General features: G+C 36.1%; 1 protein-coding gene across 2 annotated transcripts in view; it reads right to left on the minus strand.

Annotated features, from left to right (window-relative positions):
• KCNMB2 (potassium calcium-activated channel subfamily M regulatory beta subunit 2) overlaps window positions 1–27,815 on the minus strand; it is a 347,713-nt gene that overhangs the window by 232,166 nt on the left and 87,732 nt on the right. Inside the window, exon 1 of one of the 2 annotated variants that reach the window (XM_069472917.1) lies at window positions 9,845–10,120. The exons of the other annotated variant lie outside the window; for it this stretch is intronic. The gene's annotated coding sequence lies outside the window, so the exon portion shown is untranslated. Of the gene's footprint in view, window positions 1–9,844; window positions 10,121–27,815 lie in introns of those variants that run through there. 2 annotated transcript variants of the gene reach the window in all.

The raw sequence follows: 27,815 nt of genomic DNA on the forward strand, positions 1-27,815 counted from the left end.
TCATGACCTAGTCACATGTTAAAGGGCTCACCTTTTAACACGGTTGCATTGGGGATTGAGTTTCCAACACATGAACTTTAGGGGTGCATTTAAACCACAGCACTTCCTTAACACAGCTTCTTCTGGCCACCTTTTTCCATCTCATTACCACCTTGTCTGAGCTACATCATTTGGATTACTACAATGGCCTTTCACCTGGCTTCTCAGCATCCACTCTTGCTCTTTTCCATTTTGATCACCACATTGCAGTCAGAAAGACCTTTGCAAAGCCCAGATACCTGTCAGTCTCCTGCTTAATACCTCGGGTGGCTTTCCATTGCTCCTAGAATAATGGGCAAGATCCTTACCATGACCTGTAAGGTCCTATGTAGCCTGGCTTTTTTCGGCATTTCCCCTCTTATGTCCGCCCACATGCTGCTAGGCCCCTGCCCTCCAGCCATGCTGGCCCTCTGTCGGGTCACAGTTCCCAACTACTCTCTGTAGCGGGCTATAAATTAAAGGGTAGCAGGATAGAGAATAGATTTTTAAAGAATACAGACACCAGAGCACATTTTAGGTTAAGCAGAAGTAAGTTGCTTCCTTTTTATCTCATTAACTTTTTAATGACTTCTTACTATTATAGAATACAAGCTATAGTAAACATACTAAACACCATCATGTGTCAGAAATCAAAATTATACACAAGACAACTTTTCATATAGGCATATAAATCAGAGCATATCTACTTTCTTCACACCATTTTTTTTTCAGTTTCAGTTCAGCAGATACTAAATCCACATGTCAATGGGGAAATAGACCTAGAAGATTGAGAAGCAGGTTATAATAGACATTCTTTATCCAGTAGTCTTTGTACCAAGGCTATTATTTTTTTCTATGCCCAAAAAGATTTTCTCAACTTTGGTAATACATTATCTAAACCTTCCTCCCCCTTCAGATATAAACTTTATTTCTCTTTCTCAACTTTCATTTGATATTTCAACAAAGAAGTGTGTCCTATGCTGTCCTATTTTTACATTTTAAAAGCACTACACAGGACCGAATAAAACCACTATTAAGTAAAGTTAAACCAGTCATTGATCATCTTCACAGAGAGGAAGAAACTGGACTAATTATGTAGAAATCTGGCCTCTAAAGTTAGGTATTATTTCCTTCTGGGTGTCAGGTATTTTTTTTCCTTCCTCTTTTTGTTTCTTCATTTGGAATATACCAGGAAACAACAACAACAATAAATCCAAAGATAATCAATGGTCCTAGAATTACTACAGAAATACAATCCCTCTGCTGAAGTTTTAGTTGCATTTGATGGACTGATACATTCTTCCTATGGTTTGAAATTTTCAGATGCTTATGCAAAACAGAACTCAAGACATTTGAGAATTATCTCATGAGCAAGATTTACCAACTGCTTCTCTCCCCTCCTCATAAAGTGCCTTAGGCAGCATGTCCAGAATGATTCTTTGCATCTGATGCAAAGCAAGAAAGATTCTATAAGAGATTTGCATTTGAATTGCTGGCTATTTTTAACTTTCTAAGAGTTTCACTTTGCAAGATATTTTACCTTTGTGGATGAGTTACGGAGTCAGGTGCTTGACCTTTACCAGGTTTCCTGTGAAAATTTTAATGGAAAAAAGCCTCTAAAAGTCTGACAAAACCAAACTCATGATTTATAAAGTCCTGAACTATGTCACAGAGCCCAGTGGAATTCCCAGACACATATATTGTAGTAGGGGCTTTATTTTGAGAAATTTCCAGATTGAACGCTCCTTTGTAAGAATCCTGTGTGGACTGGTTTGTAAATCATTTCCAATCACAGAAATGCCTGTGAACAAACAGGCAGCATCAGGACTCACAAGCTCCTCTTTCCCTCTCCTTCCATAAGATCCCCATCTATACCGTAGCCTACAAAGGGGATTCAATGGAATTAAAATTTGCATAGTTTCTGGAACCCTAAATCCTCAGTCAAGCAGCTTGATAAATAAAGATAAGGTATTTACCTGATTTCTCTAATATGGCTTTACTTCAGGGGGTAGGGTGAAAAGGAGAATGTATATTAATCAAAAGTTTTTTTTTAAAAAAAATCATATAAATTGAACATGGTCTGTTCACCTGAGATTTATAAAAACGTAGTGTCTGCTTTCATTAGTTTGTAACCTAACGATCTGGCTAAAAATTATACTTTAAAATTTTGGTTACACATTTTACTACTTGCTGATTCTTTTTTACTCATTGAATAAATTTGTTGTAAACTGAAAATGAGTTCCCATGTCCAGAATCTTTTGGAGCTGTAATTTCACACCGAGGAAAACACCAAGATGACAAGCAATCTACATGTGGGATTCATCTGACATTTTTCCTACTTAGTACAAACGCTGGCAAATGTAAACCAAAGCCCTCCTGTATATAAGCATCTTCTCTTTCTTTCCTAAGAAGTCAGCAGGCTTGACATTTGACAGCTGATTTATTCTCTCCCCTGCCCTGAGCTGAAATTCTCACTCAGGTTCATCTGTCACCCTGGCTTTGATGAGGAGGGGGTTTAGGCGTTTGCTGTCTGGGCTGTCAGACTCAAAGTCAGCTTCCAATGGAAGTTCCCACCATGCGCTTTAGAAAGATAGTGGAATGGCTGTGGGCAGACAGCAGAGAGGAAGGGAGAGAGAAACAGTCAAAAAGAACATCTCATATGGGCCTGGGAATACTAAGAGAAGAGGTGAGAGGATAGGTGAATGAGAGGTTAGGAAGCCCATGGCAGATCCAGGTCTTTATTCTTATAAAATATTTCCATGCAGCACTCCATTTCTGAGAGTGTGATTTATTTGTCCATGTGGTCATTCACTCTCCTTAGGTCAACTTGGACACTGAGAAATTCAATATAGATACTATTGATTCATTCACTCAAGAAACACTTTTGAGCATTAAGTACTGCCAGGAACTCTGCTAGACACTGGAAATCCTGTGATGACTGTGACCCAGTCCTTAACCTTTCAGAGACTTAAGTTTGGGGGGTGAGGGGGTAGATAAGTGAACCAAAGATCGCAGCACAGTGTTATAAGGGCCATGGTAGAATTATGCACAGGGTATTTTTTGGAAGAAAAGGGAACAATATCTTGTGAAGATTAAAAAAAAAAAAATCAAACCTTAAAAACTTGTGACATTTGTATGACAATGTCACAAGTTACACTTACAGTGGTGGATTTGGGAAATTGACAAAATACTAAAGGAAACATCCACAGAAATGAAATCATTAGCTGCACAAACCAAACTTTAGGAATCTGAAATCTGAGAAGTTATTTGGTATAGGATGAAGTTCAGAATTGATTGAAGAAGAGGAAAGTTTAACTTATGTGGTAAATATATCAGTATTTGAGAGTTTCCTGATAGCTTAATTGGAAGTGCTGATATTTTTATTGAGCAATTAAATGAAACACTCTTTGCATCCCAAAATTAGTAATGCTAAGCCTAGACTAATTGATGGTGCTAATTGTCAATTTCATGCAGGTTGTGCATTGAAGTAATATAGTATGATTGTGCATTTACCTGGTCAGTTTCTCAGGGATTCAGCCAGTGCAGCCATAGACCGATGGGGAAATGTTGAAGCTAGAGCCCGACAAGGCCCAGGGAAGGCACTCTGATGAAGTTCTAACTGTCTCAGGTGCGTGAATCTATAAAATTGGGTTTGGTATAACAGAGAGGCAGACATATTCCTTGATTTTTCAAGAATTGCTTCTTTCATTTTGGGTCTAATAAGAAATGAGTAAATGTCACACATTTCAGGAAAATTGGTTTCTGGTCCTGCTCAGATGCTCCAAAGCCTTGAACTAAGATACCTTGATGCTAATGCCTCCTAAATGATATCTATTGAATGAATTTGGAGACATGCAATACCAAGAAATAAAAACTAAAGGAGATCTTTAAACCAGATCTCTGTATCATGATATATACAATTATTGTTTACATTTTCATCTTAATAATAGTGAAATATAAATAGGCTATAAGCATTATGCACTTAATTTGTGCCAGGCATGGTGCTAACAGCTAGGCATAGGTTATTTTATTTAATCCTCATAACCTTATGAATGATGTATTATTTCTATCTACATTTCTGCTGATGAAAAGGAGGCTCAGTCAGGCAAGAGGCAGCAATGGGTTGCAGACTAAGGTATTCAGGGCTGTGAAGCTGGTTTTCTAATGCTCAATTATACTGCATGTCTAGGGACCGAGGTTTCTTACTTTGTAAATTTGTATTCATTCAAATTGTTCCACAGGCATTTGAGTCTACTTTTTGTTTAGGGAAGGAGTGCCTAAGACATTTGTATTGATCACAGGGGAAAGAAAATCTCCTTTTCAGATTCTCTCTTTGAAAAAATTCCCCTAATCATTGGCAGCCTTTAGTCGCTAGACACATTAAAGATGGCTAATCTGACATTCTATTTATCAGGAGTTCCTATGGCTGAAAGGGGAGTAAATTTCCATAGTGTACTAGCTCTTTGACCTTGAGAGATTTGGTTAATTTACCTACACCTTAGTTTTCTTATCTGTTCAATGGAAAGTATGATATCTCCTGCTGAGGCATGCTGTGAAGATTAAATGACAACAGCAATGAGAAAACTATTGCTTTTTAAGTTTCTTCTCTAGGCTGTGTACTCTAATGGGAAAGTGGTATACAGTATTACAATTACTCTTCAACCTAAAGAGGTAGGTAATACTATCACCAATTACCAATGAGGAAACTGGGGCTGGGTAAGATTTTAAAACTTGCCTAAGAATACACAGCTATGAAGTGGAGAAGGCTAGATTCAAACCAAGCTCATTTCCTCTTAAAGCCTATGCTTGTCTCAGATGCTGTGTCCTTTTCACATCACACTGCCTCTCCAGAGTATAAAACATTTTAGAAATATCAGACATTCTTGCTTATACTCAATTTGGACAGTAAGATTATTTTATTGTACTTTAGTTGTTTGAAAATATACTTTATGAATAGTAGAGAGGTCACTGTTAAGCAGACTGTGTGATTGTACCATGCTGATTTTGAGAGAATGTAAATGAATAGTACCATTATTAATTAGTACTGGTTGATTGCTATTGCACAGGCTGCTGGGGCTTGTACCCTCAGAAAGGCATACTAACCCCAACTGTACCTTCCAACCTGGTTTTGTCATCCCTTCCCTCATCACCAGGGAAGAGCAGAAAAAATATAGGACCTGTATACATCCATAGTCATTTGTATAGGAGATCTATGAAGATGTCCTTTTTGAAATAGGAGTCATCTTTTGGATAACATCAACTTCAGGCAAATTGAATTTTTATTTGCTCTGACATAGATTGGAATCAGTGATGTGATTTTTTTTCCCTCCTGTGCAGGGAGGAGAAAGAAAATCATCTTGATAAATCTCCTTAACTTTTTTGAAGGGGTTCAGTATTTTTCTCTTTGGAAAAAACAACAGGGTGTTATGACACAGAGCTCTAACTCTGAGTTTGAAAAACCTATACTTGGAATCTAACTCTACTAATGGATTTTGATGGGGGAAAACATTTAATTCCTACATCGAACAACATGTTTATTCATTTTGATGATTGCTTATTGAGTGCTTCATACATAAGAGGCCCTATTCTAGGTGCTATGGATACATCTGAAAACAAAGCAAAATCCTTGTTTTCATAGAGTTTACATTCTAGCAGGAGGGAGATAGACAATAAAAACTTAGCATGTAATATATTGGGGATGATATTATGGCATGCTATGGAGAAAAATAAGCATTGACTGAGAATAAGAAGTATACAAGGGGGTATGATTTGAAAGGTAGGATTTGAAAGGTGGCTTTCAGGGAAGTCTTCTCTAATAAAGTGACATTTGGCAGAGACCTGAAAAAAGTGAGGAAGTGAGTCAAGTGGCTATCTAGGTGAAGACATTTTTAGGCAGCAGGCACAGCAAAATCCAAGGCCTTGAGGTTTGAGAGTTATTGGTGGGTTTGAGGCCAGCCCAGAAGGACAGTGTGGCTGAAGTGAAAGGAGAAAGGACGAGTGGTAGCAGAAGAGGCCAGGGAGGGACCAGATCATTCTAGGGCATGTGGGCCACTGTAAGGCTTTGGCCTTTATCTGCAGTCAGATGGGAGGACATTGGAGGCTTTGAGCAGAAGATACGATTTAAATTTAATATTGAAATGACCACTGGTGTTGGGTACAGAACAGAATGTGTGTATGGGACCAGGGGGTTAGCAGACGCAAGAAACAAATTGTGAAAAAAAAAACAACACAATAATCTGAGACCTGCTGACTTGCCCAGAGTGATAGTAGTGGAAATAAGAAGAAATAATTTAATTCTAGGTATAGTTTGAAGGTAGAGGCACTAGGATTTTCTGTGATGTGTGAAGAAAAGAAAGGATCAAAGAAGACTCCAAGATTTTCCTTCTGAGCAAATGGAACAAAAAAGTTTCCATTTACACACATGGAGAAAAATATGGGAGGAGGACATTTTGTGTGGAAATTCAGAACGTTGATTTTGAATGTATTGAGAGATGTCTATAAGGCATTGCCATGGAAATGCTATGTAGGTAGTTGGATATTAAGTATAGAGGTTAGAGGGAAAGTTCAGGTCAGGGATTAGAATCTGTGAGCTGTGTGTAAATAGTTTCTAAGGTCTCGAGACTGGATTGGACTTATTTAGGGTGTAAGTGTAGATAAAGAAGAGATTTATAGTTGAGCCAGAACAAAGATTTAGGAGATAATGAGGAACCAGCAAAGGAGATTGAAAAAATTCTCAATTTATGAAATAAGGAAAAGTTACACACACACACACACACACACATGCATACACACACACACACAAACACACTCTCTCTCTCTCCTTTCCTCAGAAACCAGAGTTAAGAGGTAGGAGTCAGTCCCTGAAAAGGATGATGTTTTTCATGAAGTAACAAGAAACCTAAGGAAGAAGGGGCACCAATGAGGAATGGCACCTTTACTCAGTCATGCTTAGACAAACAAGTGACTTTGGAATTTGGGGTGAACACATAGTGCATGATATAAAGCAGGATATAATGGGCGAAGATGGCAATGTGGTTGGAAGAGGAGATACAGATAAACTTTTATGATGTAAGTCTTCTTGTAACTATTAATACATGCTCTTTGAAAAAAGTGTGGCAACCATGCAAATGAATAAAGAGAATAAAATACACCGATTATATCACACTGTAATGCTGTTAACATTTTGTGTGCACTTTCTCTAGTTTTTTCATACACACATATGTATTAAAAACTAGGATAGATGATATTGTGTATATATTATTGTGATCTGTTTTTATTTGATATAATAGCAGGAATATTTTTGGAAGATTTAGTCTTCTTCATATTTTGATGAGAGGAAGGAGATGATCAAAGAAAAGATTGTGTTAGTCTGAGAAATGCCTGGTCTGATACCTTCCACTAGAGTAGGATGATGACTGCGTGTGCATACAGGAGAGACAGAGAACAAGGACGACTGTGGATTCTAAGTGTGTTGGTGACTGATACGATGGCTGTGCTACCCATGAGGATGGAGAAAACAAGACTGGCTAAAGCTTTGCTTATTTTTTATATCAGGGTGGATTCCAGACTTGCTTTCTGTGTAGTTGTAGAATTGTTTGTTTTTCATTAGTAAATGTAGCAGAAACTGAAAGAGAAGAATATCTGGAAATGTTTTGTTTGCTATCTACCAATGTAAACAGGCAATGAAATTAATTTGTGATACAAAGTAGATTGTTTTGACTAAATTACTTGGTTTGGCTTTCCCCACAGCTTACAAAGAAAAAAATCTCACCATATTTTCCCTGCATTTTTCATGCTATGGGGTACAGTCTAGACATATATAATATCAAGAATTAATATAGGAAATTTTTATCATAAATCTGTGAAAATTGTGAAAATCATTTTAGTTTATCAGTAGAGAGGCATGAACATGACCACAGCAAAATAATTTCTCCTGCTGATAACTGTCATGGCAAGAATTGCCTCTAAAGTAAACACTTGATGCTATTAGATTCAGAAGATATTGGTAAGACCAGAGCCAGTGAAAATCTTTTTAAAATTAATGAAATTAATGAAAGCAATAGGAATAACATCTACTTGTAAACCTCTGACAACAGTAAGTAAAATGTATGTATGTATTTCTGTTTGTGTATTTTGAGCTCTCTCTTTCTATATATGGATTCTTGACTGGTGAGCTTTTGGCTAGAGAATGGGACTTTACAAGGTCAAGGTCACATATTCCACTGGTCACATAGAAGCAGAAACCTATGTCATAGTCATCAAATGCACCAGGAATCCCATACAGTCATTTCATGGGCATGTGCTCTGGTCACATAAAGACCAGCTAAGAGAGTTCGGCCGGCTCAGTAATATCCATCACACTGTTAGGAAAAACAAACATGCAACTTTAACATATTTGCCACCTACTATGGGTCAATGACTTCAACTTTGTATGTGAATGGCAGTATATATACAGAAGCTCACAAAAGTACAAACTTAACTGCATAAAGAGAAGAGCAAAAACCCCACTTGGCCTTAATTCCAATATTTAGCTGAAAACAAACATATGATAATTGTCTTTCACTTTTATTGCTAGTCAATACTGCATTAATATAGAAGTTTTAGATGCATTTGAAGAATATTAAATGCTTTTATAAATATATAATTATTTCATGTATCTTTGCCATTCATTATAACCAAATTAATGCCTCAGAACATAGAGGTTTTCAAAAATATAAAGCAAAATCTTTGTATCTTGGAGTTTGTGAAGTCCTTCAGGGAAATAATGTAACAGCCTTGAGAAATTTACTTATACATTTCTGTCACTTCACACTGAGGGTCATATGCAATGACAAAGACTGAAACTTGCACCACGGATCAAGTTGGGGAAACATTGGTTTCTCATCATTGTACTTTTGCTTTAAAAATCTCAGCCTGCGATTTCCTCTTCTGATTGAGCTATACCGATCCCACATAAAGTACAAAGCAGTGTAAGTTCCTGGGCAAATCTACTCATTATCCACCGGACTTTGGAACCCAACTGCCCCTCTCGTCTTTCAAGGAGAATTGTGCTTTTATGCTGTCCATTAAAAAAAAAAAAAAAAAAAAAGGTAAAACGTCAAGTCTATAACCTTTAACGAATCACCACTTCCATCTGCAGCCCGGCAGTTGTTCAAAAGCAAGAGCAGGAACAGAGAGAAAGCCCCTTCTTTTAGTTTAAAACTCTTGCCCTGCTTTAGCAAAACCATCAATGCAAACAGTGTGGGTCAGCCTTTCAATACGCAAAATGGACGAAGGTACCCAAATTTCTTTTAAAATAGATTAAATCTGAAATAGTTCTTTGTCAGGGAAATCCGTTGTAATCTTCAATTTCCCCTCATAAAAATTAGACTCTGGCCATCAAAGCACATTGACCATAGAAATACAATATTTATCTAACAGGTTTCAAGTCTTAAAGACAGCTTCCTCTTCTTTATTTTCCTTGGACCTTTTATGCCTCCCACCTACCAAAGTCTTCACTCAACCCTACTAATAGCCCAGCTGGCACCACAGATAAGAAGCGAACTGTTTTCTTCCTGACCTCTAAGCATTCTACTCCCCAGGAAAAGCAACGTGGAATGCACACTCAGCAGGCTATGAGCCTGGAGTCAGTTTGTCCTCGAGGCATTTCTGCCATAAAACAATACTATCCGCTGTGTTTTGCTCTAAGCAGACTGTCTCCCACTCTCCTCTCTCTCCCCTTCCTGCCTCTCACCCCGCACCTGGCTGCAATTCACGATCCACGGCGCAGAGCAAACAAAAAGCACCAAACAGCAACAGATTCTTTTGTTTTACATGCAAATCCTACCTCCGGTAGTTGTCACATCTTCCTCAAAAGCCACGCTTAATTTTTAATGACAGCGATCCAGTGCGGTCCTCCAAATAGCCACCGGTAATCATCATTACCTCTGGTGCCCAAAGCCTTTGTGGACCATTAATGTCACAACCCGGGCTAACTCATAGCTTTAATACTCCCTGCTCAAAATGTCTGAAAGAGTTTGGAAGGACAATAGGAGTGACAGGCATGCTAGACAGCCATGCTCAAAATTAGTTGTCTGAAGCTCCGTTAAAGCTGCTTAATACTGTTTTTAAAGCGTGCAGGAGCTAGGATCTATTAGCCTATGATAGGCATGCTGTTTCTGTTTTTATTAAATACTGTAATAGGCTGTCTGTTAGCAATGCTGTGATAGGTCCAACATCACTTCCCCACTGCTTTCGAATTCTCATGCTAAAAAGAGAGAGAGGGCTCACAGACTTCCTTCCCACACCAGCCTGCACTGGATCAGATTTCCAAATCCTTTTTGACTACAGGAGAAAGAACTCCTTCTGCAAACAGGTATTTCTATATGGAAACTGAACTTGGGAATAAACACTCTAGAATTCCCCAAACAAGTCTCTCACTGTCAGCAAGGGAATTCTGCTCTTCTTAGTTACAAAAATAAGTGTTCTCTAGAGTCAGGTAAAGAGAATCAATCCAAATAGGAAAAATTCTCATCATTACTGAGGTATGACTTAGAGTATACATGTGCATAAAATCTCAAATTATGTATAAAATGGACTGAATGGATCAATGAGCACACTGAGTAGTTATTTCATGCTGAGTTACAGAGCTTTGTGTTTCAGTTTGAAGTAATTAGATGCTATGTACTCCTGTCAAAATGGGAAGAATGAATGGTGGGTAGAAGGGATGGAGATGTGTACTCTGTCTTGATCCACTTTGGACAGTCATGATCATAAAAGGTAGAAGAGGGGATTTTTTACCATTGGCCAGAGAGGAGGGTATTACTTGGCTGGAATGCTACTCCAAAAAGTTATAAGTACTTTTCCAAACAGGTGAGAATTGGTAGCTCCCAGTAACATAGAGAATAGTTTTGCTCCAACCCAGATTTAGTTATTTTCTTCTGCTGTTCTTTCTTTCCTCCTGCTCCCCCAGAAGCAATAGTTTTATTCAGTTACCATGGAAACTGAGTGGTCCACTCTGGGGGGGAGAGGCTTAGAGAGAGCAACAGATGTAATATGGACCTGAATATACTGTACTGCCCCACATAATTGAAAATGAGCAGCGATTAACAAACAAACAAGCAAAAACTACTATAGGCAAACTACTACAACAAAACCTCAAAGGGAATGAGTATAAATCACTATTCTTTAATTTCTGGTAGTTTTGTTATCAAGAATTGCTATAGTGATTGGATCATAGCATTCATTATTTTATTATATGTAAGAACTGCATATCTGAATTGCTCAGTTGTCTGATAAAAGAAAGACACTCCCCCCATTTTCTGTTTCTAACCTTGTGGCTGTCTGTTTGAATATGCCCGGATTGTATGTGAATTTTAGTTGTTACTTGACTGGTTGCAATTTCTGCTGAGGAGTACAATGTGATTTAGTAGAAAAATCTCCTTATATCGCAAACCATAACCAAATTTCCTTCTCATTGGGGTAAAGCCAAAGTCAGAAAATACTTCCTGCAACTTGAATTTCAAAAAATAATTTTGTGACTATTAAGTTGGTAGGATAAAAAGAAGGCTTTTTTCAAATTTTTAGTTCTTAAAATAGAAAAAAAAATTCTTTTATATTAAGCATCAAGGACTTTCACTCGCCCCAGGATCATTGAAGAGAAATTATTTCTTACTAGAGTAATTAAATTTTCACAGTTGTGAGGAGTCCAGGGAATACAAAATTATTGTCTTTAATACCTCAGCTTCACAGTTTGTAATTGGAGTCATTGACACCACTGAAGTGAGAGCACAAAAATTTCAAAATGAAATTGTCGGGAAGTAATGTTTCAGGATTTTATGGAAATCCTGTTTTTTATAGGCAAGCATATCATACAAAAATTTTCCATGGAAGAAGAATTGCTTCGGGGGAAAAGTATTCATAATATACTCCTTTAAAAAATGATGGGAGAGTAAAATTATAAATTGTATATCCCAAATATTTTTTCAAATGTAAGAAAGTTTTAAAATTATAATCTAAACACCATTTTATATATGATTTGGAAAAATAGTGACAGAAAGGGAGCGGATGAGAGGAGTCAGAAAATATCCCAGTTGGATGCCTCCTTCCAGTCCTACCTGTGGTTAATTCAGAAAACAGCTGCTAATAATACAAGAGATGAATGAAAAAGACTTTTATCCTGTGATGAAGTAAGACAGTGGGACTTGGGCAGGGATGGTCAGTGATGCTTTAGGGAGGCTCTGTTCCTAGAGTAGCACAGAAAGTGGGTCGCTTGCACCTCTCTGAAAATAAAGGCAGTTCCTGAAAGGGGCAGTGTTCATATGGGAGTGGAGGTGAGGTGGAGATGGTTTGTTGAGGTAATGGAGGAGAAGCAGGAAATGAGGAAGGAAGGGAAAGAGGAGGAAAAGAGAAAAGAGAAAAGAGATTTGGCGGGGGGCGGGGGGTGCGGGGGGGGGAGGGGAGGTGGAAAATAATCTCTTGAGATAGCTTGGTGTTGGAGGAGGGTACAGGCTTTGGAGCAAGGCAGCCTGATTTTCAAACTTAGTTCTGTTAGCCTGTTTGAGCTTTATGTGTTAAAATGAAAAGATAACAATGGTTGTTGTAAGACTGCAGCCATATGCGACAGGGTGCATGATAAGGTAGGAGTGAAGCTCTCTATAAAGAGAAGTGCTAAAAAAATGTTGGCTATTACTGAGCCGGAAGAAAGAGGGAGATGAATGATTAAAGAGGAGGAAAGGGGCACGGTAGGAAAGAAGAGGAGAAAAGAAAGAATAGGAAGAAAAGGAGACATGAATAGAAAAGAGACATGGGAGGTGGAAGAGAGAAAAATTTCTCCTATTGAATCATGTAAAATAGAATTTCTTTCTGGTTGGTGTTTTGCTTTCTGGATCACATTCCAGTAACCGTTGCTTTAGTTCTACCTCTGTTATGAAGTTTCAGATAATAAAGTGTCTTTGGAGCTCACGCCTTCTTCAACAAGAGAGAAACCTATGCTGAATTTGTTAAAAGCTTGTTCTACCATTTTGAAAACAGCTGATCTGAGGATTGAATTTAGTAACTCTTAGCATTGCTTTTCTGGATAGTTCCCTGGGGAATGAAGTTTGGGCCGGCAGAACGCAGGGACTGAAGTGATATTTCAGCGCTATATTACCAAACACATTCAGCAGGAATGCTCTGTGCATCTGTAACTTGATAACATTTCAATAGCATCTGCTCTCTGAATACACATAAGAAAACTTGTTCTGGAAAGAATTTGTATGTGTTAACAAATATTAGGTTGAGAACTGGAGACAGGGTGGAGTGATGTGATCACACACACATAGAATTTGCAGTTTACATGCACAGCCTGCGTGAAATGGTTTAATGAATGGAACGATGAATGCATAATTTCATTATGAGTCATCACTATTAAAATGAAAATTTGATAGATACATAACGAGAAAATGTAGCTATCTGTTACAGATACAAGTGCTAATTATATATTGGAGCATATAATTTATCCTCTGAATAATACATTGAGTAACTGCTTTTGTCTTATTGTGACTATATTCTAGGAACAACAGGAAAGTTAGTTTAGAAACTGCTTCCTTCCTGTTATATTCCTATGAATGCTAAAGCTGACTCACTCTGAAGTGATCTTCAGTTCCACTTCAGGTGCATAAAAAAGACAATTCTCTACTATAAACTCAAATGTTTAGCCCTAGAAAGTAATTAAAAGACAACAGTTGAAGAAAACCTAACACTAAAGCAGTATCTCATTTCTGAGAGAGAATGAAGTGCTTTCATTGGTCTGCATCACTCTTCATAGATTTTCCTCTGGATTTTACTTTTTTTCTTAAAAATGCTTACTAATGAAATCATAATTTCTGAGAGTTTACATTTATAGAGTATATTTGCCCCCATCATATTTGATCCTCAGAATAAAGTTATTGGGAGGCAGGGCAACTATTAATAGTTCCATTTCCATCCAGGGAAATTGAAGATGAGGGAGGTTTAATGATTTCCTTAGGATCACATAAATATGTATTTTAATTCATAATTCAATGTTCTTTTTATTTCAAGACATTTTTTACTCAGCTCCTAATACTTTTTTCTAGTTAAAACATTACTTTGTGAGATCCAGAAATACAAGCACTTTTTTTAATTTAAAAAAAGGGAATAAGAAGAGAAGCCACAGACTTGAAGAAAATATTTGTAAAAGACATGTTGGATAAAGGATTGTTATCCAAAATACACAAAGAACTCTTAAAACTCAACAGTAAGAGAATAAACAACTAGATTAAAAAATTTTCTAAAGACCTTAACAGACACCTCATCAAAGAAGATATACAGATGGCCAATAAGCATACGAAAAGATGTTCCACATTATATGTCATCAGGGAAATGCAAATTAAAACACAATGAGCTACAACTATATACCCATTAGAATGGCCAAATCCAGAGCACTGACAACATCATATTCTGGAGAGATTTGGAGCAACAGGAACTCTCATTCATTGCTGGTGGGAATGCAAAATGATATAGCCACTTTGGAAGACAGTTTGGCAGTTTCTTATAAAGCTAAACATACTTTTACCATAGGATCCAGCAATCAGCTCCTTGGTATTTATCCAAAGGAGTTGAAAACTCATGTCTACACAAAAACCTGCACACAAATGTTGATAGCAGCTTTATTCATAATTACTAAAACTTTGAAGCAACAAGATATCTTTCAGTAGCTGAATGGATAAATTGTGGTCCATTCAGACAATGAAGTATCATTCAGCACTAAAAAGAAATGAGCTGTCAGGCCATCAAGAGACATAGAGGAAGCTTAAATGCATATTATTAAGTGAAAGAAGCCAATCTGAAAAAGGCTATATGATGATTCCAACCCTCTGACATTATGAAAAAGGCAAAACAGTGGAGACAGTAAAAAGATCTTCCTCTGGTTACCAGGGCATGGGAGATAGGGGGAAGGATGAGTGAATGGAATACAAAAACTTATTAGGGCAGTGAACATACTCTCTATAACTACTGATCATGTCGATATATATTTGTCCAAATCCATAGAATATATAGCACCAAGAATGACCCCTAATGTAAACTATGGACTTTGGGTGATTATGATGTGGCAATGTAGTTCATCAATTTTAACAAATATACCACTCTGATGGGGGATGTTGATAATGGGGGAGGCTATGTATGTGCGGGGGCAGAAGTGTAGTGAGGGGGTGTACAGGAAAACTCTGTACCTTCCTCTCAATTTTTGCTTGAACCTGTAACTGTTCTATAGGTCAAAAATAGTCATTAAAGAAAACTATAGGGAAAAAAGCATAAAATGGAGATTACTGGCTTATTTTTTTCTCCTTTCATTTGGCAAATACTCCTTTTTTTTTTTTTTTTTTTTTAACCTTCTGTGGCTATTTATGTTGTTAAGGTAGAATTGGTAAACATTTTGAAAAGGTGAGCTATAAATATTCATAATTCTTCAAATTACAGAATTGGCATTGAATAATTCTGTACGGACAACAGCTGAAGAGGACTTCCTGATCTGTGTGCTGCGGGCACAAGCCCATTCAGTAAGGCCATGATTTTGGTCATCTTCTTAGATTCTTTGATTGCTTTTCTGTCTTTATAATAGCCATTAGGAGAGAAAGGCCTGCAGGGAACCCTCGCACCCAACCTTGTGGCAGCTAGTCTTACCTGTAGGTTTTACGCAATGTATTACCATTCTCTATGTGTGTGGTTGGAGTGAGAGGAGATAGATGATAATATAATATACATGTTAATTAATTTATCTGGATTTTCAGAATGGTAGGAACACCCTTCTCCACACCTTCCCCTCTCCCCCACTGAACACAGATAGAGGTGTCCCAGAGCCCTCGCCTGGATGCCCCTGAGAAAGCACTGGCATAGCTAGCTTAACCACTTTTCCAAGCCATCATTCTTTGGGCTGAGCCATTGCATTTGGCAGACAGCTTATTGGGGCTGTATTACCATCCTGCTGAAGTCTGCCAGAGTATTGAACATAAATCAGCTTTAAAATAAAACATAAAATAAAGCATTGACAGTTGCTCGGATTTTATTTCATTTGGATTCTTCTATTTCCTGTGGCTTAGCTGCAATCATCATGCTTACCGGAAACATGAACTAAACAAATGTGTCACTCCAGGCTCAGCGTATCTATTGCAATCAATGGGAAGATGATCATTGGTTGCATTAGTAATGACACCTGCTGCTTTCAATATAATAAGTTAATTAAAAGACATCTATCTTCCAAACAAAAACAAAAATCTGTGGTATGCAGGAAGCTCCAAGGTTGGGTACAAAGAACAAAGATTTATATGTATGTTGGTGTTTATATTCATGTGTACATTTTATTAACTCACTTTATGTTGCTAGATTCTTAGGGTGGGAGAAGACATATTTGAAAAACAAAGTGGTTTTTAGCAAAGTGTGAACATTTATTGTAAAATGTCCTGCTTTACAAAATAATGGAAAAATCCTGATAAATCTATTGTGTCTTTGCTAGTTGCAGAATTTTTAAGGGTTTACTAAATGCTAGGCATTTAGGAAAGTCTTAACAAATATTTCATAATTTACTAGAGAAAGAATCAGCAAAATGGATAAAAACAAAAACATTTAGATACTGAAATATATTTGTAAAGTTATTTTCATCGAGGGTATGAGTTAGATAGAATGGCAGCTTCATTGCATTCACTATTTTCCTCCTTAAAAATAGAAAAATAAATAAATACATAAATAAATAAAACCCTCAAACTCCATTTAATTCTAATTATAAAAGTGATACATGCTCACTGTTAATTAAATTGGAGTATACAGCAAATATAAAAATTGGAGTAAACAGAAAATATTTTAAAAGTCTCCTGTGGTCCCATAATCCAGCAACAACTTCTGCCATTAATATTTAGAAGTTAGGATTACATTGCATATAGAGTTTTATATATTAATTTTCTTCTTAACATTATAGCATATTTCCATGTTATATTGAAATCTTTAAGTCTTTTTAATAAAAGTATATTTTGTCATATGCATCTTCTGTAATTTGTTTAAACAGACCCCATTACTGAACACAGAATTTTTCATTTTTCATTAGTGTAATGCTTTGGTAAAGTTTTTCTACAAAAATCTTTGTCTACACACCTGATTATATTTATTTAGAATAGATTTCCATATCTGGATTGTTGGGCTGAAATGTATGAGCATTCTAAAAGCTCTTGATATGTATTGCTAAGTTGCTTTCTTGAAGGGTTATACATTTGCATAGTCCCACCAGTGGGATATGACCCTATTTTTGTCAAGGTGGTCATTATGGTGGGAAGAGGATGTTTTATTCCTCTCTTAATATAGAAAGGTTTATTTCACTTTTTTTTCTTTTTTTTTTTTTTGCTTTTGGGACTGAAGTAGAAACCTGTTGTCATATAACAGGATGAGACAGAGAGGTGGCAAAGGGAGAGGATAACTGATGTTGGCATTTTTAATTTCAGTTTCTTAAAATAGAAATGTTTTCATTGACATTGTGGGGAGAGGGGAGACAAAGAACTACTGCAAAGTCTGGGCCCTACATTCATGTTGTTCCTATTGCTCAGAACAGAATCTCTCCCCAACTATGTCCTTTGAAACTTCTGATGTATGGCAGACATATATAAATCCACAAGGTAAATCTGGTGTGTCTTCCTGGAAAATGGATTTGCTTAAAGACTTTTGAGGCAGGCATTTTGAATTTCTGTGTTCAGTAAAGTTTTTAGCAAATGCATAAAATCAGCTTTTCCAACATCATTAAACCTGGAATTTTTAAGGTAAACTCAGCAAACAGCACATTTTTATAAATTGGAAGTCATTGGAAATCTGGAACATTCTTTGTCTTCAGGGAACTCTCGTGGCATTAGTCAAAATGAACAGAGGACAATTCCTCAGTGAGCATTAGTAATGCCAATACAAAACGGTAAGAGCATACAATTTCTTGGCAAATTAGAAGAAGTCTATGTTGCTTGTTATATGAAAAAGGAGTTTGTTACCTTCCTAAGATTCAGTAATTTTTGGATTACACACACAAAAAAAGCACCCACACACAAATCAGATCAACATCCTGCCAAAATTGCATGCAACCAAATGTTAATTTACTCACAAGTCCATATTTTATTTAAATTCCTGCCAGTGAAGTAACTTGTGTGTGTGTGTGTGTGTGTGTGTGTGTATGTGTGTGTATATGATTTGAATCCCATATCTAATTTGTCTTTTTAAAGTGTACTAATTCTAAAATCATGTTTTCAACTGGAATCACTGACCAGTTAAAAACAGTGTATTCCTTTCAAATGAACTTAAAATATCAGAAGAAATGGAAGATAATGAAGGAAATTCAGAATAACCTAAAATTATTGAGACATGTTAAAATGGACATCCCTAAAGCTCTCTACAAAACACTTGGTAACAACAAAGTTGATAGTATAATTCAACTATGTCTAGAAAATACATAATGATAAGGAGCATCACTTTTCAGAAAAGTGTAGAATGTACCCAAATGCTTATTTAAAATTTGTGAGTATTATTATGGAAATGGAAAATGAACTTTTTGCTTGTATAAGAGAACAATAGATAAGTATTCCATAAAACCATCACTTCTGCAGGGAAATTTGAAAACCAATCACACAATTTCTAAAGAAAAAAGCTACCAGAATTTTGCTCAACTAGTAAGAGAAAGTCTTGGGTAAAAGTACTATAATGCATTACAAAATCAAGAAAGCCATTCAAAACAATCTGACGTTGTTAAATTTTAAAGTTGTTAAACTTTAAGTTTAAAGTGTTATTTTTCCAATTTCCTTTGGAAGATGAAGCTCATAGAATAGAAGACACTTTGGTGAAATCTTAACCATGGATGTGGCCAGATGGTGACTTTGTTACAATTAGAAAAAGCCACCCCTTCATCAGGACATTTATGAAACGTCTATTAGAAAATTGTCCCAGTAAGTAGAAAAGAAGCTATGATGTCTATGAATAAGAATGACAGCCTAGAATCCTAGAGTAGAAAGCCTGCATGATCACTTGCAGTGGTCTTGCGTGTCTAAACCAAGGAGTGGTAACATAGGCAAAAATAATACTACCGAATTTGTGTTTTAAAAAGACTAAGATTAACCTTATTCTTTTTCTTATATTTTCATGATAACTTCAATATTAATAAATGTTCTTTATTTGATACTCCATTATTAATAATCATGTCTGTCATTATATTAATTTGCAAATTACTCGATAAAATAAACAATGAAAAAAATATTTAGTAAGTGATGCATTTAACAAAAACATTAGCAAATGCAAAATGTATTGATGAAGAGGAGATTTTAGAATACATTAAGTCGAATGCAGCCAACTTCTGCTCCCTTCCTTTCTCCAATCGGCTGAGGGTTCTGTGCAGGTGTGGCCTCGAGCTCTGTGAAGAAAACTCCAAGGAATTGGTAAATGCTTGGAAACTGACTGCTGGAAGTCACAGGGCAAGGGCGAGGAAATAGCATATCATTGGAAGCCTTGACCCATGAGATTTATGAATGCCTAGGGAGGCTCCTTATTAGAATTTGTTTGGTTTTTATGGAATCCAAGAAAAAGAGAAATAGCAAAATAAGTGGGTTGTCTACTGTTTGGCCCTGAGTCTGGAAGATTACAAAGATGTCTCAAAACGAGGCTTCTTTCAGGTGCCTGAGAGGGGGCTGACGCTCTGCCTACTTCTACACCAAGGGCCCATGGGAAGAGAAACCATCTGCTTAGAACGTCTCTACTTGGCATCTCCAAGGATCACATGTTATACCAATCAACCAACAAAGAAAATAATGAGAACCCATCTAAAGGGTTGAAAGAGATTATCCCAAACAAACTGAATACATGACCAGCAAAGTAGAGCTTCCAAAGGAGACAAATGATAACTTTATATATGTTTTTGTGTGTATGTGTGTGTATAAATAAATAAGGAAATCCAAGTTCTGGACACAATTTTTCAAGCTAAATATCATACATGACTTTCCAACTAAACTTTTTATTAGGTATCAAAGAGGCTGGTCACTGTTGAGATGGAAGATCAAGTGAAAGATACATTTTGAGGCACAGAGTGAAAATATAAAAGAGAGAAAAAGATAAGAGACTTTGGGATTTAATAAAAAAAAAAAAGCTGAGCAGTCAAAAACATGAGCTACAGGGACAAAAGAAGGAAAAGCTAAAAAAAGAGGCAATAATTTTTTTTTTTAAGTATCAAAAAATTGTTTTCCCTGAGCAGAAGAAAAATTTAAAACTGTTGCAAGCAGGATTTATTGAATCTTCTCATCATGGTCTTAAAATAGCAGTACCTCAATAGATCTTTGTTTACTATATGAATATCTGTTGAAAGAACCAAACCACCAGTGGAGGCAGAGGAAGGGACTGCATCGTGAGCAGTGACACTAGATGCGCACATTTGCACTCACACACATACACAAACATTGGATCAGTAAAAGCTGGCTCAGAGTATGTGGCAAAAGGGCTGTGTAAGGGCTCGTGGAGTAGAATAAATAGTCTTACTGAAAAGAGTTCGAATACAAGCCTGGAATAGAGGGTCCTAGGCTGACTCAGCACAAAGTAGGAGTCAGGCTAGGAGAAGGGGTAAGTAAAAGCTTTCCAAAAGACATATATGTAGGGAAAGGAGGAGAGGGCCAAGTATTCCAAACCTCCTATCATTGAGGAATGGGGACAGGGAAAGTTAAGGAGAAATGCAGCATCTTAGTTGTGCAGACAGCATGTTCTGGTGGGAAAATATTTAGTATTTAGTTTTTAAAAATAGTGAGTGTAGGGGGAAAAAGGATAATCATTGATGGAATGAAATAGTACAGTAAAACTCAAATTAACAAGAGAAAAAATACACACAAGGAATACGAAAATGATTAAACTGGCAAAAGCAAAAAAAAAAAGTTGCAAAATAAATAGTTAAAATGAAATAAAAAGGAAGACATAAAATGAAGTACACTCATTATTTTACTATTTGTAAATGGACAGACTTTTCCCTTTAAAGACTGAGATTGTCAGATTGAGTTAAAGCAAATTCAATCCATCTAAATGCTATTTAAAGGAAATTAGGATAAAATAAAAGTGAGGAAGAAAGACTGAAGATGAAGAGGTGGTAAAAAGACATACCATACAAATACAAACTAATAGAAGGTTATAATATTAATGGTAGTTGCTATATTTAAACTTAAAAACACTATATAAAGAAATATTACATAATGATAAAATTAATACTGTTTGAAGAAGATACAACAATCATAAACTTATATTTACCCTCTCACCAATTTAAAAACATCAACTAGCTAAATATGTAAAGCAAAAACTATTAGAAATTTAAGGATTATTATTTTTTAATTATTATAATTTAAAAATTATAATGAGGGCAATATTCTAAGTAAGTGATATCTCTCTCTAAAAATTGGACAGATCCTTAGTAAATAAGTAAAATCATAAAAGAATAGTATCATACATTAATAAGTATTTATAAAAGGCATCCATCTTTCAAATAGAGAATTATAATTACAAAATAATCATGGTGATAATAATGGTGATAATTAAGAACAAAGCAAAACCTTACAAAATTTTTAAAGTTGAGATTTTATGAGCCATGTTCTTTTATCAAGTATAATTGATGCTAGAAATAAATAATATAGAGGTGATCCAAAAAATGTTACTTCTTAGAAATTAAAACTAAATCAAACTGCACTCCTAAATTACCATTATAGAAAGGGGAAGTCAAGTAGAAATTATAACTTAACTGAAAAACTACAAAGGGGAATCCTTTATGGTATAGCTTACTATTCTTAAAATGTACAGCCTTAAAAATCAAATCTGTTAAAAAAATAAGAAAGTAAAATAAGTAGTTTGCATCTAAAGATATTAGAAAAGCAGTTTTTAAAAATGAAGCAGAAATTAACCATAAAAGCAGAAATCAATAAAGTAGGGAATAATAAAATGAAAGAAAAAATAAATCTAAAACCTTAAAAACTAATAAAATAGATACACTCTGTCTGAGCATGATTAAAGAAAACAGTGCGTCCAGCTCTATGATATAAATTAGAAGGAAGATATATTTGCAAATATAGAAGAAAGATACAACTGCAAATATAGAAAATAAAAATTATAAGAAAATTAAAAAAAATTGGAAAACTTAGATGAAATGGATGAGTTCCTAACAAAATATAAATTGTTAAAGCTGACCCCAAATGAAAAGAAAAACTTTGTTAAATCAGTCTGATCACAGAAAAGATTAGACCAGTGATTAGATGCCTAGTCATGTAGAAAGCTGAAAATCATACGTGTTCACAGCTGAAGTTTTACCTAAACCTTAAAGAATAGGTAATTCTAAATAAATTTCTAATTCAAATCATAAAGAAATGAGTAAATCATTCAATTTAATTTTTATATAGTCAGAATAACTTTAGTTTCAAACCAGGATAAATTTAATTTCGGGGGGGGGGCGGCGCGCGGGAAGCAGCAAAACAGTGGCAAGGAGGGAAGGAAAACTAAACTATAGATAGGTTCATTGATGAATATAGATTAAAAGATTATAAGTGAAGTATTAGAAAATAAAATGCAGCAATGTGTCAAAATAATAACATTATAGCAAGGTATGATTTATTCAAGAAATGCTAATATCTATTCATCAATGTAAGCCTTTAACACATTCAAGAAAAGCCATATTATCTTACTAAAAGATGTTAAAAAGCATTTGATAAAAGTCAACATCTATTTCTAATAAAATTCTAAGTAAAACAAGAAAAAGAGAAAGTTACTTAAATATAATAAAGACTCTTTACCAAAATCCAATTGCAAATATCTTAAATGTGAAACTCTAAAGAAATTTCAATTAAAATTAAGAAATTAGTTAGAGATTCTCGCCTTAAAACTCTTTATTGGTTCCCCATTGGTCTATTAAAAAAGTTCAAGCTTCTGATGTATAAAGCCATTCTTGTGTGGCTCCTGCCCTCTTATAGATGCCCATACATTTTTCTAATCTTGCTCCTAAGAAATGCTACTTGAGCACAGAAATGGGGTCCTGTTTTTCTTTGCACACCCAGTAACTAGAACTGTCCCTGATGCATAGAAGAAGTGCAATAAAAGTTATCTGAATCAATGTATGAAGAGATGCACAATCCATGAATACTACAGCCTCTGTTGGTAACAGCCATAGTGGCGACTTCCTGCTGAGAGGCCCAGTCACACTAATGACAAAACCTGTCTCTTCACATATGGATGAATTCTTTTGTTTTATGACCCACATACATGCATAACAAATGGTGCTGCTAATGGATTTTATTTGCAGTCTGCTTCATGAACTGGCAATTGCATCCGTATCTGCTAGATTACTTGTTTATTCGTTTGTTCTTGCCTTTGTGTCCTTACAGCATGGGGTGAGGGTAGGGGCAGAGGAGGTGTTGCAGAATCTCTGTTAAGTGACCCAGAAGTCTTCACCTTGTAGATGGTGTTTCAAACAAATTCTCTAGTGTCTTGCTGAAGTGCTTTCATTGGCTGATGACTCATTGGACACTTTTGGCAACCATTGCTGGTAGAGTATGCACCATTAGTATTTCAACTACAATTCTCAAGACTAAAGGGAAATTTCTCCTGAATGGATTCAGAAGAGTTCAGTAGGTGATCATGATTCTGCAGCTGTTAGAATTTGCTACTTCTTGCAATATTATTTTTTCCCCCATCTTCCACTCTAGCTTCTGCCATCCGCCATCGTTACATAGTCCAGGTGTGCAGGATTTTCTTGTTCTCTTGTAAACATGACTCTGTCATCCCCTTCATTTGCCTGGTCATTAGTTATCAAATTGTTGAGGGTCTGACTGACGGCTCCTCAAAACATCTGCTCCACATGCTACTTCTCCAAGGGGAATGAAGAATAGCTAATATGCTTTGCAATTACTAGCTTTATTTAATTGCTTTCTCCTAATTCCAGTCAATTTGTAAAATTTTTAATAATCTATATAATTTATACTTAATTGCCTTGTTTATTTGGGTATGTAAAATGTACCATATGGAAATCAAGACCATGCTCCTCTATGTTCAAACTCATTTCAAGTACCATATTCTCAGGGAAGTCTTGCCCAGCCCCATAGAGGAGGAAGTATAGGACTTCCTCCTCTACTCATGTTAGTATTTTGTCATGTGCCACATTTTATTAGAATTGTTTGTATCTGTTTTACTGAGGGGTAAAATTGGGTTGGGTATGTCTTTTTACTTCCATAACCTAGTTTATTAGCACAATTAGCAAGTGCTTAGAAATTAGCAGATGCTCAGTAAAGACATATAGCCTGACTGACCAGCTACCATCATTTGGACTCCTTAAGTCCATGTTGGTGAGTCCTTAAAGAATGAAAGAGAGCAGTGCCAGGAATGATCCTAATAAGCAATTTCCAATAATACTTCTCTTAGAAGCCTGGTTTAGAGGCAAGAGTACTGAATTTATAGTTGGAAAATGTGAATTTCAATATCATGGCTTCCATTTTTGAACTTTGTATACTGCAATTTTGAAATGTCACCTTGGAAAAGTCATGCACATTCTACTCTCTCATCTTTAATATGGAGATACTAATATGTATCCCCACTTCATAGGAGTGTTGTAAGAACCAAATAAGAGGGCATTTGATAAAATGAAGATCACTGTGTGGTAGAAAGCTGCTGAAATTTCTTTTTCTCATCCTGACATATTCAATGTACACGCATGGGTCATATGATGTATTTAATTTAGTATACTTAAATACCACTTAAAAATAATTTGTCACATAAAGTACATAAAGTGCTCTAAAAAAGATAATGAAAATGATTTGTCTTCTGGACCTAACCAAGTAATCCCTCCAGTATGGAAATATGGCAGGTTCCAAAAGAGAAAAACATAGCGATAACTGGAGCATCATTTTGTAAAACTGGTTGCTGACTGCCTTTTTAGTTTTTTTCCAAAACTATATGGGATTTTTTGTATTCATATATGTAGGTGGCATCTGACCAAATTGGAGTCTCTATAAAAATTCCAAAGGAATTTCCCACTCTTCCCTCCAGAATATGAGGTCACAGAATTCACTTTGCTTCAAATAGACCATGTGGGTACTGGAAGTTGTTTCAGCTTTCCCTTCCTCTACCTATTCTGCTGAGATTCATTTGATACCTGCTGATATTCCATTTGTTAAGCAGTGGATTACTGATCAAACACTCTCTCTCTGACAGAGCCCACAATGACTTAGAAACACTCACATTTTACTTTCAGTTGGGAGTCCCACAATCACTATCTTCTTATCTTTGCTAATTTCTCTAAAGCTTTCCAATAGTTACTATCACTGTTCCTTCTTTAGGGTAATCAAAAGCATCTTACATACTAAATTATCCACCTATATTCTGGGAAATTTGATACAGAGGGCCTTTATCAATTCCCTACACTGTTTCCTTCATCACATAGGACAAGATTTTTTTTTTCTTTCTTTTTTTGGTCTATGACATTAAATTAAATTTATACCAATTAACTATATTGGGGGCTAATTTGTTTCTTTTATCTTAAAAAAATTTAAGGTCTATTATAATGCTTTAAAAAAATTCCATATACTTTGATCTCATCTTATTGCTTTTTTTCAACTGTAGTTACTTGGTGTTTTAGAACCAATATGCTAAAAACTGAACATAATAAAACATACAGACCAGTTCTTTGGAAAAGGGCAGACAGCAAACTGAAGTGCAGAAACAAAAGAGGAGTCACAAAAAGATTTGTAAAAATGTTACAGACTTCCTGATTGAGCTCTCTGAGATGTCATTATTTCAAATGTTACTTACCCTGGTGGCAAGACTTCATTCCACTGAACTTCACTTGTTACCTCCCGAGGCTAGCATTTATTTTCAAGCACTGTTCTCTGATTGTGTTTCTTGTCTGAAAAGCTGTGCTAACTTACATTTCATGACACTAAAATAGTTGCCTGCTGTTGCTAATGGGATATTAGCTCAATTAATAAGAATTAATAGAAGACTGGGAACATGCCTAGACATTAAATGGAAAATTACAGGACTGTAACTCGAACTTTTTAACAGAGGAAACCATTATAAAATTCATTTTTCCAGAACCCTAGAGTGGATATAGGATTTGACTTAGGAATATTTGCTTTCAAGTCTGAGTTAAGCCACTTATTTGTATGTGAATCAGGGCAAAACCTTGTGTTCTTCAGTTTTCTCATCTATTAGATGAAACTTACAATACCTCACAGAGTTATCGTTAGGTTCAATTATGTGAAATTCCTTTGGGACACTCTAAAGACAAAGGCTAGTTAGCCTTATGGTTATTGCTTGCCAAGACCAAGCCTTGTCAGAAAAACCTAACCTTATTAGGGTAAGAGGACAGTTTTTGTTCCTATAGATGTCATTTCCCTTAACCTTGGTAATGTTTCTAAACTGATCTTTGTAGTGCAATATCAATCCTTACGAAAATATGACTAAGAACACATACAGCTTCCAGGTATGTGTCTAACATCTGTTAAGAAACATAATCTGAGAATGGTCCTTGAAAATAAGTGGTAGATTAAGCGAATTCAGGAGGAAGAAGTCTTGAAACCAGGGTAAGTCACATTTTAATCAATGACACAGCAGAGTTCAATGAAGATTATTAAGTTATGTAAGTATGTCAATGACAAGGTTGTATAAACTGGGTTCTATTACATTGAAAAAAGATAGATTCAGAATTCAATATGACATTGGTGATTTAGGAAAGAGATTAGAAAAAGATACAGTAAAGTTATGTCTAACTAGAAGCAGAGGTAGACACAGGATGGGAGAAGTCTCCAATGTGCCTATATTTATGGGGGGAAAGGGCTGGTTATGCGTGAGGAAGCAGGGAGAGAAAGTGAGGTTCTGGGTAGTTGTCAGATTGCCTGTGAGTCAGCAATGCAGCACTGCAGTTAGAAAAGCCAGCTGAGTGCTGCAGGGCACGGCAGGAGCGTGGCATGGAGAAAAACCCGAAGGTATGGCTCCTCTTAGGGGAGAACTGGACAGGCCACATATGGATTAGTAGTTTGGAGAGCCATGTGGTGCTCTCAGCTTCGACTCTGTCTCTGATTAAATACCTGTGTGTCTTTATTTAGAACACCTACTCTGATTTCTTTTGCATAGGGTGAAGCTGGCTTTTCTCTTTCTGATTGGAGCCATAAGGGATGCATTATGGGAGAGGATAGGTGTCTAAAAAGTGAAGGGTTTTAGATACCCATCTTAATTCTCTTTAGTAAGATATTATTTTTCAGTTGTTTAGAAAGTTTCAAAATATTTTAAAGACATCCTAATTTTCAGCTTATATCGTCTCTTGAGTCAGCAATTCCATAACTTTACTACCTAACAGGGTACTGGGCATGGAGACCATTGTACCACGTGTCTTGTCTAAACTCACTGTGACTGGGCAGCCCCTTCCCCTTTGTCTGCCTGGCGACTTGCTCTTCATCCCTCAGCTCTTGGCTAAAGCTTCACTCCTACGCAAAGCCCTTTTTGACCTTCCTGGGTAGAGTTACATCCTTTGTGCTCGCCTCGGCTACATCTTGTACATTCCTCAGTTAAAGGCTCATTAATCACACTGAATGTGAGCTTTTGGAAAGTACAGATCAAATCTTATTCATCTTTGTATTCTCATTACCTAGAAGGGTCCCTGGCACATGGTGGGTGCTCTATAATTATTTGTGGAATGATTAAATGAAGGAATGAATGAAGGTGAGTATATAAATACAGAATCTATGTGACTAGGTTTAAAAACGTCTGATATTTAACTAGAAAAAGGAGACTCCAACTTTCTG

Source organism: Eulemur rufifrons, chromosome 7 (assembly GCF_041146395.1).
Source record: "Eulemur rufifrons isolate Redbay chromosome 7, OSU_ERuf_1, whole genome shotgun sequence".
Classification (NCBI taxonomy): domain Eukaryota; kingdom Metazoa; phylum Chordata; class Mammalia; order Primates; family Lemuridae; genus Eulemur; species Eulemur rufifrons.